This window comes from Cupressus sempervirens, chromosome 9 (genome assembly GCF_028749045.1).
Source record: "Cupressus sempervirens isolate cs-2001-9-10 chromosome 9, ASM2874904v1, whole genome shotgun sequence".
NCBI classification, from domain to species: domain Eukaryota; kingdom Viridiplantae; phylum Streptophyta; class Pinopsida; order Cupressales; family Cupressaceae; genus Cupressus; species Cupressus sempervirens.
Genome location: NC_143126.1, coordinates 285,509,013 through 285,524,290, shown reverse-complemented (window position 1 = coordinate 285,524,290; position 15,278 = coordinate 285,509,013).

Genomic DNA, 15,278 nt, shown 5'->3' with positions numbered 1-15,278 from the left:
GGCATGAAAAGTTATAATCTGCCCTATTTTAGATGCATCCAAATAAATCACCTAGACTCAATAGATTCCAACAATATTCTCCCAAATATTCTAGAAAATAATAGGGGATAAAATGACCAAGGCTATTGAAGTAGCTTGAAAAGCTAGGATTTTCATTGAAGAAATTAACAATGAATCCATTGTCCTGATTCCGAAAAAAGAGAGGGCTTCCACATCAGATTTATATAGGCCAATATCTTTAGGAAATACCATTTACCAAGTGATTTCTAAAGATATGACTAAGAGGCATTAAAAAGTCATAGATGGCATAATCTTAGATGAGTAGACTAGATTTGTGATAGGCAGATATATTTTAGATGGATTTATTATTGCATGAGAAGTGGTCCATCCCATCTAACAAACTAAGAAAGAATGCATGATAGTCAAATTGGATATAAGGAAGGCCTATGACATGGTAGATTAATGCTTCCTTATCAAAGCTATGGAGGGTTTTGACTTCAAAAAAAGGTGACTCAATCAAATATTAATTACATATCTACACCAAGATTTTTGGTCTTGATAAAAAAATCTCCTAAACACTTTTTTAAAGTTTCCATAGGATTAAGGCAAGTGGTTACTCTATCTGCATATCTATCTATCATCCTAGAAATTTTTTTGGGAAGAACAATAAAAAAGGAGATGCACATAGGAAGAATAGAAGGCATTAAAATGACTAGTCTAGTTCCAACAATTACTAATTGACCATTTTCTAATAACACTATGGTTTTTGGTATGGCTAAAAGAAGGAAAGCCTAATATTTGAATACTATTCTACATAAATACTCTTTGGCCTATAGATAGGAAGTAAATAAAAATAAATCAAAAGTTTTCCTTTTTAATATCTCACATAATGAAATTTTGAGAATCCTAAATTATAAGAAGTGACATCTCCCTTGTGTATTTTTCAAACTTCCATTAGAAAAAGGATTGAGAACATAAAGGTTATGGGAACCCATTAAGTAGATATCATAGATTAAATCAGGCTTATGGAAAGGGAGATGGTTGTGTTGGTCAGGTAGACTAATTATGATCAAAGACGTAAATATGTATTGTTAGCTATTCCTATTTACCTTATCTCATATATTTCTCTACTTTTTGGGGTGGGATGGAATGTCAATCAACAACTTAGAAGATTTTTCAAGCAAGGTGCAGAAGAGAAGGAAACAATAGCATTAATAGCCTCGGATAAGAGTAGCAAAGAAAAAGAAGAGAGAGGAGTATGGATTGGAAATCTATTTGCTTGGAACAAACCATTGGGAGAAAAAATAATATGGAGAATGTTGAAGGATCCAAACAAGAAATGGGCTAAAGATTCTACAATTCAAATATCTAAGGGGCAAAGAGAGTGAACAAATCCTTTTTCTTACAAATGCTCCCAAAGGGTCAAGGATATGGAACTTTATGCAAATATGTCGATCAATGATATCAACCAAATTATCTTGGGATGTTCATAAAAGGGAAAAATTCAAGTCATGGAAGGAGCCTTTAGTAGGGCAGCCTAGTTTGGACTCTCTTGGTCACAGATGAATAAAAAATTTCTTGACCAGGAGGTGGGGAGGCAGAGTTGGGGATTATATCTCAGTAGTAAATAGTGATTTCTCTCTAGGATGGCAATGGAAAAATCTCTCATCCTTTAGTATCAATATAAGAGGTGGATATAATACGAAGAAATTTAAATAAAAGATCTATTTTATTGAGACAATGAGATGACAACATTATTTGGAATGGCTTGAATTTGGGATACTATGATACCAAGGACATATAGAAAAGCATTATTTAGACGTGGGGCATTTTGGTTGCTAGAGTAAACTCTGATGGTCAAAAGTAGGAATCTTTGCTTGGGCCACCCTATAGAAAAGGATCTAAATTGCAAGCTAGTTCCATAATCTTGGATTCTAAGGGTCTTCCAAGAGTGTTCTTTACAAAAATCAAGAGAGGGATTGGATCAATTATTACATGGTAGTCAATAAACTCAAACATATTGGTAATGATTTTTTGCTAAAATTAGCATGGTAGAGTGCTTTAACTAATGATATTCTACGTATCAAAAGTAATGTTAGTCTTTTGATGCATCTATAATCTTTGCCCTTCTATTATCCTTTGGGATTTGTGGCAATTGTAGGATCATTCACAAATAAAACTTTTTGGCTGGGGAAGTGGAAGTATATCAATGTCAAGCCCAGTTTCAAGTGGCTAGATGACTTTGCTGAAGTCTCTAGTCCAGAGGCATTCTATGAGGAGTAAGTTGTATGGTGGCCCTTTTTTAATGCTTTTGTAGCTTTTCCTTGATGATGTTGGGGTTGCTAAGCTCTGGCATGAAGATTATACAAGAAAATATTTATAATGTAATGGTCCTATTGACAAGTTCTATCTTTAGGTCCTTGTAATCAGTATGGACATTTTTTCATAAATTCCATAATAGTAAATGAAATGATATAGGAAAGTTTCTAAAATGGATATGTGGGCCATACTATCTGTGGTAGTACGTAGGATATTATACTCATAGTTGGATGGGTATATTAAATTGTATAAGTTTCTGATCGCATGATATAATGTCTATATGGAAAACAATAAGTGGTCACTAGATAGCCCTATTTGGATGTAAGTTTTTAAGATATCAATGTGATGTTCACAACTTGGGTTGTCTTCTGGATCGAAAAAAATTAATATATTTAGATTTATCACTTTTGTATTATTTTAATAAACTTATTGACCATCTACTTTTCAAAAATAATTAAATTTTGTATCTCTTATTTTAGTTTTGATAATAAAAAAATTCATGGTAAATATATAATATTTTCTATTTAAATAAAATATAGTACTTTTATATTTTGTTTTAAAAGTCAAAATTAAAGTTATATTTATTTTGAAAATTTTGTGGATGCAATATTTCTATATTAAAAAGAATTATTAAAGGTGAATTTAATGCAAAAAATTTTTAACAAATTTTACCCCTTGCTGAACTTCATCCAAATTTTATTGTTGACAAACCTGAACTTGGATTTGTACCTTGTGACTTAGGTCTATATTATACGTATCTGCAATACATCACCCTAGTAAATTTAATCATTGTCAATTAACTACTAATTTTCAATGATTACTTCAATAAATAATTTACCACTGCTTGAAAAATGGTCATACAAAAAAAAATCAATTCAAAATTCATGCTACTCAATAGAGATATAGAGTTGGACCACATGATCAATTCATTTAGCACATTACTTCTCGATTAGCACAAATTAACAAATCAATCATGTCTTAGTAATTATTTTGGTTGATGCTTCTCAAATTGTATGCCTATTGACGTCCTATCTTCTTATACAAAACAAAGGAAAATGTCTTAAACACCATAAGCTACACTTAGCTCAAGATGCTAAGCAACTTTTGATGCCAAACCAATAGTTGCTATAGCCAGCCCTATGAAGCCACCCTACATACACCAAATGTGTTTTCATATTAATATTAAAAAGTGTATTTTTACCACCACTTATGAAAAAACATTGATTATTTTGTGCAAAAAGTGTCGAGTTTGCATAAATGTAAGAGTAAAGATTAGAATGATGCAATCTTGGCATGTTTTCATTTGTGTTATGCTTTTACTATTAATTGTGTCTAGGTGCATTTCTGATATAGGTGCATAAGGCTCTAGCATATACCTTTCCATGATTTTCTTGAGGAGAGAGAGAAAATTCATGTGTAAGAACATTGATTATTGCTGATATCTTTTCATGGTCCCCAACAACAACCAAATTTTTTATAACTCCTTCAAGATATTTAAGAAGAGAAGTATTAGCACAAATATGAGAAAATGCAACACAAAACTTGGTTACCCAAACAAAAAGGTTATCACCATCCATATTTCCATTTCTACCAATATGCTAAAAGAAATTTCCTATTTCAAAACTACATTATACTTGCAAAGCATGTGACCATGTCATAGTAGTCCTAAAAAATAAGGATATATAATAAATTGTAACTTGTAATTGAATCGTGCACATTTCTCAACCTCAAGATTTCCAATTCTATATTGTACTATAAAGTAATAAAAATGTAAAAACCAATATGTAGCATTGCATATCATTGCTATAAAGCTTGAAAGTAAATTTCAAACAACCAAGACAAATGTAGAAACAAATATAGAAAATTATGTAAAATTGTAATTAAATGAAATGAGATCAAAGAGTGGCAATTGGGTTGTGCTCAAATGGCAAGGCCATAATGTTCTTATCTTGGAGATCCATGTTCGATCCCTCCTACAACAACAAATAAGTTTATACACCACCATGCTAATATCAAAGCAACATAGCGAAAGATATTTCCACATATATCAATGTCATAGTCCAATTGACATTACTAAATGCCAAAATACACCACCATATCAATGTTTCAGCTCAAAAGAAATCATGTGAGCATAAATAATCAACCATCAAAAAAATCATCATCATTTTGTTGTTGCAAATTAGAAGTACAAAAAGTTAAAATCTTCCTCTTCGATGACTTTGGGGAGTTGTCCACACTTGCAACCATGAAGGAACAACTCAGAAACAAGCTGAAGAGAGAAAGGCCAATGCAGTTAGTATCCTAGTAAGATGATTAGGGTTATGGTTATATATGGGGTTAAGGTTATATATAGTGTTAGGATTAGGGGTAGGGGTAGAGGTAGGTAGAGTTACGGTTAGAGATAGGCAATAATTTTTGCAACCTTCTCAATCATAAAATAATCCATGGCTCTCAGTTGCTTCCCACATGTGAAGATTTTTCAAACCTCACAAACAAAAGAGGGTTGAATCTACTCCCAGAAATAAACTATATACTAATGTCTCTTTGCCTTGTAGTTCTTTTGGGTTTCCAAGCTAGTTGTTCTATTGGCAATGCCTATGGTAAGAATATCCAAGAAGCTTACTTTGGGGATTATTGCCTAACTGGCAGCAATGGCTGCTGAAGTAGCAAGAACAAACATTGGCCATTATATAGGTTTTGGTAATGAATTGTAGAATATGTGACTAATATCATCAAGGTTCTTGATAAAATAAGTTGCTTTCCCTGAGTGTGTCAGCATCAAAATACGGTAGACAATAATAGAGAAAGCAATCTACAATATAGAACCCTAATTTCATCATTAAATAGAAACCAGATAGTAAATTGAATTAGTAATAGTTTTTTATGAGATTTCTTAATTTAATTATGGAAGATTATTTGTCATCAACATTTTGGATCACACTATGATAGTGTACAAAAGATCAAAAGGAGAACAATTACATGATTCATAATCAAGATGGAAGAGATCAAAAGAAGAATATTTTTTTCTGATTTCTTGTATTGTGATGATGGATCATGTAGCATGATCTAAAAAATTAATGATAAAAAATATTACACAATCAATCCAGAAATCTTTAGATGGTTTGTAGAAATTTGATAACTTTGTAATAGTTTGATCTACTCAAATTAGTGGAACCTGAATAGAAGGCCTATTGAAGTGCCCTAGGTTAGCAAACATAGCCTCAAAACCTAGTTTAAATTATGAAACAACAAATTTATTTTAGCCTCTCTTTGTAATTGTTTCTTATTTCAAGAACTTTGCAACAATATATGAATTCTATGAATATTATTGAGCTACAAAAGTTTTCCAAGACTATATTAAATGAAAATTAGGCTCAAACCTATTATTGCTAAGATAGTTCCTCCCAGTAGCACCCATCCATGTTTGCCATTTTTTTCAAAGAAATGGACTATCTAATAAGGGCTGACTACCTTGAATGTTACCAGGTAATATTTAATAATATTGTATACTCCAATGAGGGCATTGGCCACAAACCAAGAAATTGTTATAGGGGAGAATAGAAACTAACTTTACTAGTACCAAATCTTTAAAGAAGAAAGAGTAGTAGAAGAATGACAACTAACACACCCACAACAACACCTGTGTTAAATTTTGCATTTATGATGAGAAATATTTGTGAGCAGTGTACTATTCTATGGATCTCCACTCCCTGCAAAACTATTAAATGCGATTAATGTACATGTATAGTGGTTTTTTAGAATCTTACCATCAAATAGACTAAAGTTTTGTGCTTGAATTCCTTGGACAACTGACAACACTAGTCAAAATATATTGAAAAAGGAAAGCTTAGAACCAAATCAAATGATGGAATGGATCAAGATCTTTCATAACAAATTAAATAGAACACAAGGCAATTAGTCACAAGAAGCCTAGAAGTTGTTGAAGTAATAATTTCTCCCAGGATAAGTATGTGAGCGACACAGTAGTTAGACCAAATCTGATTCAAAAATATGATTAAGTTGGCCAAATCTCTTCACTATCAACCAACTTACTCAAATTTGATTTAAAAATCCAATATTTATCTTTATCTTCATGTCAGTACCTTGTCCACCTATATCAGGACATTAAAACCTCTATAAATTTATATCTTAGTTGTAGTATCTCTCTACAAAGGTTACAAATTGCAGTGCAGAGTTTTGCATATTTAATAGTTTTCTCAAATGAATTCTTGCATTGCTTTGCATATTTAATAATTTTCTGATATGAATTTGTGTTGCTAGGGGGTCAAATGATCACAAGGATTTTTTGATAGATACCCCTTAATTACGGCTTTTGAGAAGTTTCACATAATGATAACACATGTATTAATAACCAATAACACATGTACTAATAGTTGATCATTTCTTTGTGATTGATCAATTTGTGTTAAAAGTACTATTTTTTTTGGTGAGCCCGTATTGGAAGGGAACATAATGGGTATTGGGTGAGGTTTAAAATGACACTTTTGGACAACTTTACATTCCATGGCCTCTATATAGAGATTTGAAAATTCCTAAAACCTTAACTTTAAGCTCTTGAATCACTTATGAATGTACACCAAAAAATCAAATATAGTTGTACACTAAAAAATCAACATAATTCTACTTATAATTTAGAAGATCTAGATATGAAAAATTAGCTCAATGGCTATTGGATCTCTTCCCCTATTGTTGCAGTAGTGCTCTCAACCTCTTTGAAGTTATGCTTTAATGATCTAAATACCATCTGCTCTATTTTTTCCTTTCCTTTTCTGAATAAGTAGTTCATGAAAAGACTACTCACTATTTTCTAGGCTTTTTTTATGATTAATTGCCTCATGTTAGTGTTAGCAACAATAAGTGGCCCCATGAAATTATAATTTTTGTGAACTCTCTGTCCTTTTCTAAAGAATATAAACAAATGATGTTGAAGATATTGAGAATTGAAGGAACTATTTTTAAACCTAAAATTGTAGGAGTGAGGGCTCCATCACCTATCACCATGCAAGTGTTGAACATCACAACAATAAGAAAAATTCTCTGTGACATTTCACTCTTCTCAAGAATTTCCTTTATTTTTTAGTTGATATTCATCAAACTATTTTGTTTTTTGAAGTATTTCAAGTTTGAATCTGATGCTAAGTGATGGAATCGATTGCCAGCTTGCTGACCCACATTCACATGTTGACATAATAATGAATACAGAGCAAATGTACCTCCTGAAAAAAACCAAAATAAAATTTTTGGAATTGGAATTGTACTCATTAAAAAAGAATTTCACCTATTGTGAATACCATCATCCAAATATATATTTAACGATAATAGTTATATTTAGGCTTTGGATGAGATGGGTAAGATTGTGTGAGTTTATCAGTATCAATGTTTTCTTTCATCTTGATGATAGATCATTTATTTAAAATACTAATAGTGATAAACCCATACACGTTCTTACCCAAAAGCATGATGGAATACATATTGCTTACCTTCTCCGTGGTCATCTATTGTGATAACAATTAAGACATACTTGATTAGGCCTATGAGTGTTTCAAACCAATATATGATGCTAAGATATCCCAAAATATCTACTTCTCTTGGATTTGGAATATCAATCGAAGAAAAAGTGTAAAGGGGAGAAGTTCCAACATCTCCAAATGTGATTCAAAGAGTTTCATAGAAAGCCACAAAGTTCACCACTTTCCAACATCCTGCATTCACCATGCTTGACAAAATCAAACACATTTCATTATCACTTCTATAGTGCTATTGACCATGTCTCAAAAAGAAAAAATGAAAAAACTAAATAACCCTTAATATATACAAGATATAATTGATATATATGTTTTGATGGAATCACAAGTTGAAGAATATTTGATATGTATGTTTCATGAACTAATGTGTGAAGAGAAGCAATTCATCTTCCTTATGAAGTTTTCAATTGCTATTACTATACTTATTTATATACTCATTTAGAACCATATAGATCCATATTCAGACTATCTGATATCATAAACTATTTAGAAAAAATCAGCTTCTTTTCTCCAAGTTCCAAAGCAGGGGAAGATCCCAAATATAAAATCATCTACATAAAATGAAGTAGTAGCTCACCATGGGCTTAGGAAAACTAAATAAATAAGACTGTGAAATTGTTCTTTCTGTAACAACTAAAATCTTTGGCACTTCACTATTCTTATCATTTTCATCACCTTCACCTTCATCGACTTTCACTATTTTGGACATCTCTATTTTGTGATCATTTTGGACCTCTGAACCATCCATCTCTATAACCAGGCCATGATGAGTGCCTATTCCTAGATACATTGTTTGGAGAGGGTACTCCAACAAAGAAATGTGAGCTAATAAATGCAAATACAATCCCTCATTCAACTATGGATGCCTCTGCCATAGAACAAAGTGAAGTGAATCCTAGGATAGGGGCTTGCAAGATGGAACTTTATGATATAAATGCTCCATCATACATATCTAATGGTAGAAAGGATGATTATTTTTCATTTTCTCCTTGCTTGAATATCTTTGGCACCCCATTAAAGAACCCCATACTTCAATTCATTACTAACATGTCCATTTTTTTTATAGGGGGTGATTCTGACATAGAAAAGGGTAGCAAGATCCTTACAAAGAAGGCTTCTAAGCTTCTCCAGATGTGCCTAAGTGTATAAGTAATCAAAATATTTCTCCTACATCTTACCTATTAAGTAGGGAAACTCATTAAATAACATTGAGGCTGAGAGAGTTAGAGACATTTCTACTTGCTTAGGTATAGTTTAGTCTACTACATATAGGGTGTAGGAGGTCCTTCCAACAAAGGCTTCTAAGAATGAACTTTCTTAGATAGATGATTCTTATGTAGAAAATAGTTGTGATAGGTCTCCTTTCTTGAATACTTATTTGTAGACAAGATTGTTTCTACATTGAAGAATTCTGAAGTTGAACACACACATAGTGCTAGTGTTTCACCTCGTGTTACAGATGATTCTGATGTGCTTCTAGCAGAGGCATGTAAACTAGGAATGTCCAATCTTTCAATAGATGATTATATATTTTCTTGCCTCAAGGAGTTGTTTGTAGAGATAATAGATATTTCATTGAAAATACATATGTTTACAAAAAGTATAGATGATTCTACCAGAGATGAGAGTGAGGATGTCCCCTCAAAGATGGCCAAGAATATAGAGTATCATGATAGATATCCTTGTCTTGAAACCTTGTTTGTAGATGAAAATGCCCTTTCATCTGGCATGGTAATTCCACTACAGATCAGACTATGGATGGTCTTCCAATAGAAGATTGTAGGTAGGAACTTGCTCAATTAGATGCTTGATCAAATATGTCTAAGCTCATAAATGACCAGGACAGATCTCCTAGCTCAGATAGCTTGCCAAGGATGACAACTTATCACCCTACTTAAACATGGACTCTATTATTTTATTGGAAATGTCTAAAGCTATAAATGGAACTAACTCTAGTCTCAATAAAATGTTGGAGATTCATAAAACAAAAGATTCAAACTACAAATGACACTGGTGAGAAAAGGCTCTAGTATATAATCAGAAATGCTAAAGCTTGCAGGCATTGATGGCATATTGCAGTGTGTAGATATTGATAATTATGCTCTAGAACAAGGCTTAGAGATCCTTCCAATATATTCTCATTTTAAAATGGATCATGATAATCCCAACTTTCAATCTAGGAAGCCTATCAACAATGACCTTACCAAACTCAGTTTCGAAGGCTATACAAGGAACCCAAACATTGAGATTTCCCTCCAACATCATCTTTAGCAGCAGGCAAAAATTGAATGATTACATCAAAAAGTTTCTCAATCACACTTGCAAATTTATGGGATGATCTCTTATGGCTTTTAGTTTTCCCTCTTAGATTAGAAATTTTAATAGATCCATTACCTAAGTTTCTAGGCAAGGTCTTTTCAACCTTAATGGCCTTATCCCTAGTAACTTGCTTATCTTTTTCCAAAAGCTTTCTTTTTCTCTCCCTTTTTACTTTTCTTAGTTTTTTGACAAAATATCATAAGGTCTCTCTCCATGCATTTCAATCTGAAAAACTTTTCATGTAGCCAAAATAAAAAACTACAAGATCTCTTGAAATAATAGGAGCCAAATTTAACCAAAAAGTGTGAGGACTCACTCTTCCACCAATGTTTTAAGTTGAAGCTATTATGATACTATGGAAAATTTTAGACTCCATGGCTAGCTAAAAGGTGTGTGGATCTTCAAGAATGTGATGAATGATAGTAGTTACAACATTGTGAAATCTAGAAGATAAGCACTTAGTTGGCAAGTTTAGCAATGTAGCCAGTCTACCCTTTTCAAGGAAGCGCAATGCTATATAATAGAATGGACTCTTGTTAGCCTTGCACAAAGTTAAATAAGAGATTGTATGGTAGTATAGGGAAAATGAATATGAATAAAATTATAGACAATGTCAATTGCTCTTTTCTGCTCTTCAGTTGTCATGTACCTTTCACCCTTACTAAGAGCATGTTCTAGACTCTTCTATTGGTTATCACCCACAATTTTAGAATTCTGATGGCTTTCATCTCTCCTCTTCAACTAATTAGTAATCAACACAATAGAATCTAATTTTTTCTTTCCCTAAACCATATGATCCAATACTAGTAAAATTGTTGTCACATATTTTGATTCTGGCATCTTCTCCATTTCAACTTCTTTTGGGAAAAAGTTAGAGAGAACATCCAAAAAAATATTCATAGACCATTTTCAAAAGACACTTGACAAGCTATATTATCCTCATGTAAAATTAAAGCCAAAACATGTAATGTCAAAGATAATAAACTATTATGGCTTCCTTCACTTTCATTGTAGAGTTTCAGCTAGTCAACAAGGAAAGAAATAATTCTTCCTCTATCCATATCATCATTGTGTGTGTACAAAATTACTAGAAAGTCACTCAAAGGGAAGGCTAGTGAGTCCTTGGCCAAGAGCATGTTAACTTTCATCTTGAGTAATTGACAAGATGATAGTCAACAACACATTAAAATTGGTATGACTACCCTCATCCTTACTAAAATCATGATGTAGATTGCATAGGTACAAAAGATCAAAATGAGATGTTATAAGGTTATTCTAATTATTTAGATGATATTTATAGCCATTTGGGGTCATATTGTTAGGCTAATAAGACAAAATTGCATTGTAATTATCAACAAATCAAAATGGTCAAATGAATCAAATACAAAGGGAAATACTATGTTGGGCCATCTAAAGCCATTTTTGGCACATTGGAAGTAATATAGGACTCATTTAGTGGTTAGATCAATCATATGTCAAAAGTTGTAAGAAGTTGTAAAGTTGCTTGACAACTTGTATAACATTTGCATTGAAAGTTGTCAATAGTTTTTAAACCATTCAACATCCTTAGAAGGAGGGTTGAATTAGTTGTATCCAATTGAAAGGTATTTATATACCCTATTATGGTTGAGAGATAGGAAAATTCAATGAAATAGAATGTGGAAATTTAGTAAAAGAATGATTCTTAGTAATTTTCCAGTGAGTTTTGAGAGTAATGTATCTATATCTCTATTATGAAGTAAAATTTTGAAGGGATAAATGCTACCTTGAGTTTTCTGGTATTCTCTTCTTCTTAACTTGTTAAATGCCATGGGATTTTCTTTTGACAAGATCCAACTCTACAACCTTTGTAATCCCCAAATCAAATTGTTGGATTGCAAGGAAAAATTGTGGAGCTTGGTGCATTTGGAGAATGTTTTTCCCATTGGCTTGAAAACACACAGTTGTTATGGGCTTAGTGGATTTATGCTTTCTAGCAGTTTCTATGTAGTAATCCTCTGGCTCAGCTCATCTCATCATTCTTGTAGTTTTATGTGAGGCAAAAGTTGAAGAAGAAAAATGTGGTAGTTGTTGGTGGAACCAAGGATATTGATAAAGATTACTCTCCTAAGCAATATGAAGTGGTGAATATGGAGATAAATTCTTATGGAAACCCTCCAAGTTGTGACATGGTGAAGAAGAATGGGTATCATTACATCACACATGAGAGCAATATGTGTTAGCTATTAGCATGTAATGACCTATATGGGGAAGATGTAATCTTCATTGAGGGTCTGTTTGGTTCCTGGAAGATGATAGGAATTGGCTCTTTCAAAACCCAAATTTGAAAATTTATGCATTTGTTTCAAAATTTGAAAAATGGAATTAGCATACGAGACTTCCAATTTTGTCTCAAAACCAGGTTTTTCAACTTCCTAAAAAAAGTAGGAATTGAAAATCAAAACCTAGTTTTGTTTTTTAAGGAGTGTAAAAACAATAAATTGGACTATTTTTTGAAATTTGGCTTCAACTCCAAGCTTATGCATAAAAATGTGTCTTCACACGCATCTTCCAAGTGAAACAAACAGTTTCAAGAAAATCCAAAAAATTAGAATGAAGATATACAAAACCTTGATTTGGCTAAACCAAGGTTTGTACAAATCCAGGTTTTTTTAATTCCACGAACCAAACGAACCCTAAGAGACTTCTAGCAATGTCTAGATCACTTACACTTAGCAGGTTGTTATTACAAATAGAGTCTTATGAGAAGGTAATGTCCAAGCATTACTATTTAAGTAGAGGTCCCAAATATTTAGTGCCAACATGCATAGACTATTTTGATTATAGCAGCAAGTTTTGGGGTATTTTGAGTACCATTCCCATTTTTCTTCAAGCTAGAAATTATAACAAATCTTCAACTTTACTTAGTCTTGTGATTTTCTTTCTAAATTTTTTTAGAGGAAAATTGAATAAGCTTTATGATTGGCACAATTTCCTATTTAGTGACTCAATTATTGACACACAACAAGAAACAACTTATGTTTTTATTCATATTCACAAGGCTTGATGAAGGGAACACCATGGTCTTAGAAAAAAATTTACTCTTGATTAGTAGGGATCGGTAAAATAATGATTCAAATCAAAAACCTGGTACATCAACATAATAGTGTTAGAAATGTTTTAGAATAACTAAGAGGGGGGGTGAATTAGTTTTTCAAGGTCCAACATGTCCAATACAAACTTTTTCATCAAGTAAAGTGTTCCCATATAACTATTCATTGATCCAAGCTTTGACTTCCCTATTCAACAAGTTACTATAAATCAACATGCAAGCATAACACACAAAAGATCAACACATAACATAGTGATTTACATGGAAACCCAATTTAGGAAAAACCACTAGTAACATGCTACTCAATTCTCACTCTTCTAAAGTGATGCCTTGTGAAAGGCCTACCCTATTAAAGGCTTACAAAACACTATTAAATGTGACCTGGTTAAAGGATTTAACCACCCTGTTAGAAGTGGGCCTAGTTAGAGGACTTTAGAACATTCACTTGGAATGCCACCTTATTAAAGGATTTACAAATGGATATTAAACCAACCTAAGTCCATAGGATTTTCCTCTACCCTAACTGATACAATTGCTAGAGAGTAACAATAAGGGGTTTAGACTTGATTATAGAATACAACTCAACTTGCAAATCTTAGATTACTTCTCAGCTCGTAACATTGCCTAGTTTTTAATTTTTGCAACTCTGACAACTTGCCCTCCTTTCAAGCTTAGTGTCCTTAAGTCTTCATGCTCACTATACCAGTGCAATCTTCTCTTCCTTGACCACTTGTTGAAGTAGAGTCTTTGTGCTCTATTCTTCCTTCTCCTAGATATCTTCTCCTTTACACCCTTCTAACCACTTCACAATTTGGCACTCCAACAACTCTTGCTTCTTGGTCTATGACTCCTTAAATAGAAGTCTTGGATTTCCTTTTCCACTTGATTCTTCCCTCTTTTAATTTCAATCCATATATATTAGGTAGGATTCATTGAATCTAACCCATATTTTGTTTCTTCTAGAAACATCATGAAGAATCATCTTGAATTCACTCAAAAATGGTTTACATAAAATTCTATGCCACCAGCTCATCATTGCTGTCCTCCAACTAGTTCCCAAAATTCAAGGTAACAACTTTGTCTGTTCAAATTCGATGAATCTTTGTCATTTCCAATAATGTAGCAGCTTGACACTATTGAAATTCTGGTGCTTGACACATACTATGTTACTCAGCATCAAATATGTTTTTACTGATACTCAGCACCTAAAGTTCACTTGGAACCAACTAAGATTTTCTGATGGTCAACACCTATTACTTTGCTTGGCACACACTAGATTTTGCATTTTCTTGGCTTCAACTAGCTTGCTTAACACCCACTAATGAGCTTAGTTTAAGCTTTACAGTCAACCTTGCTACAACTTATTCCTCTAATGTTTCTAAGTGTGGCCAACCTCTATATCTTTGATTATGTTATCAATACATCATTTGACCATTGTCTTAATTGATCCTTTCACTTCATTACAAAACCATAACTCAACCTTTCCCTTAGGTACTCTTGTTACATCTTGTTGATCAAATCCTTTTCATCAATCAACTAAGTGATAGTGCTTGGATATTATAAGCAATTATCATTCCTACAAATAATAGGTTTGAAATAAATGACAAAACAATTATTGAAAACATTCTTTATCAACCAATCCCCCTCTTTGACCTTCAACAATGATCTTTTCAATCAGATTTCCAATAATCTCCCTCTTTGGCATTGATGGCAAACCAAACTGATCAACCATCAGATCAAACTATTCAACCATGTTATCAGCATGCTAACTTGGTTAGAAAAGTAAGTCAAATGCCAAAAAGTAAATTGTGTTACCATTAATTCTCACATCTCCCTATTTTTATCTACTATCTCGATTGCTTCATTTCTACTACTATATCCTTTCTCTTTCCTTTCTTCCTTCTTCCATTCACTCCCTCTATATGCATTGCTTATCTTTAGCTATTTCTTTCTTTATCTTGATCAATGTCTTCATCTTGTCCTTCAATCCTCATTTGATTAGT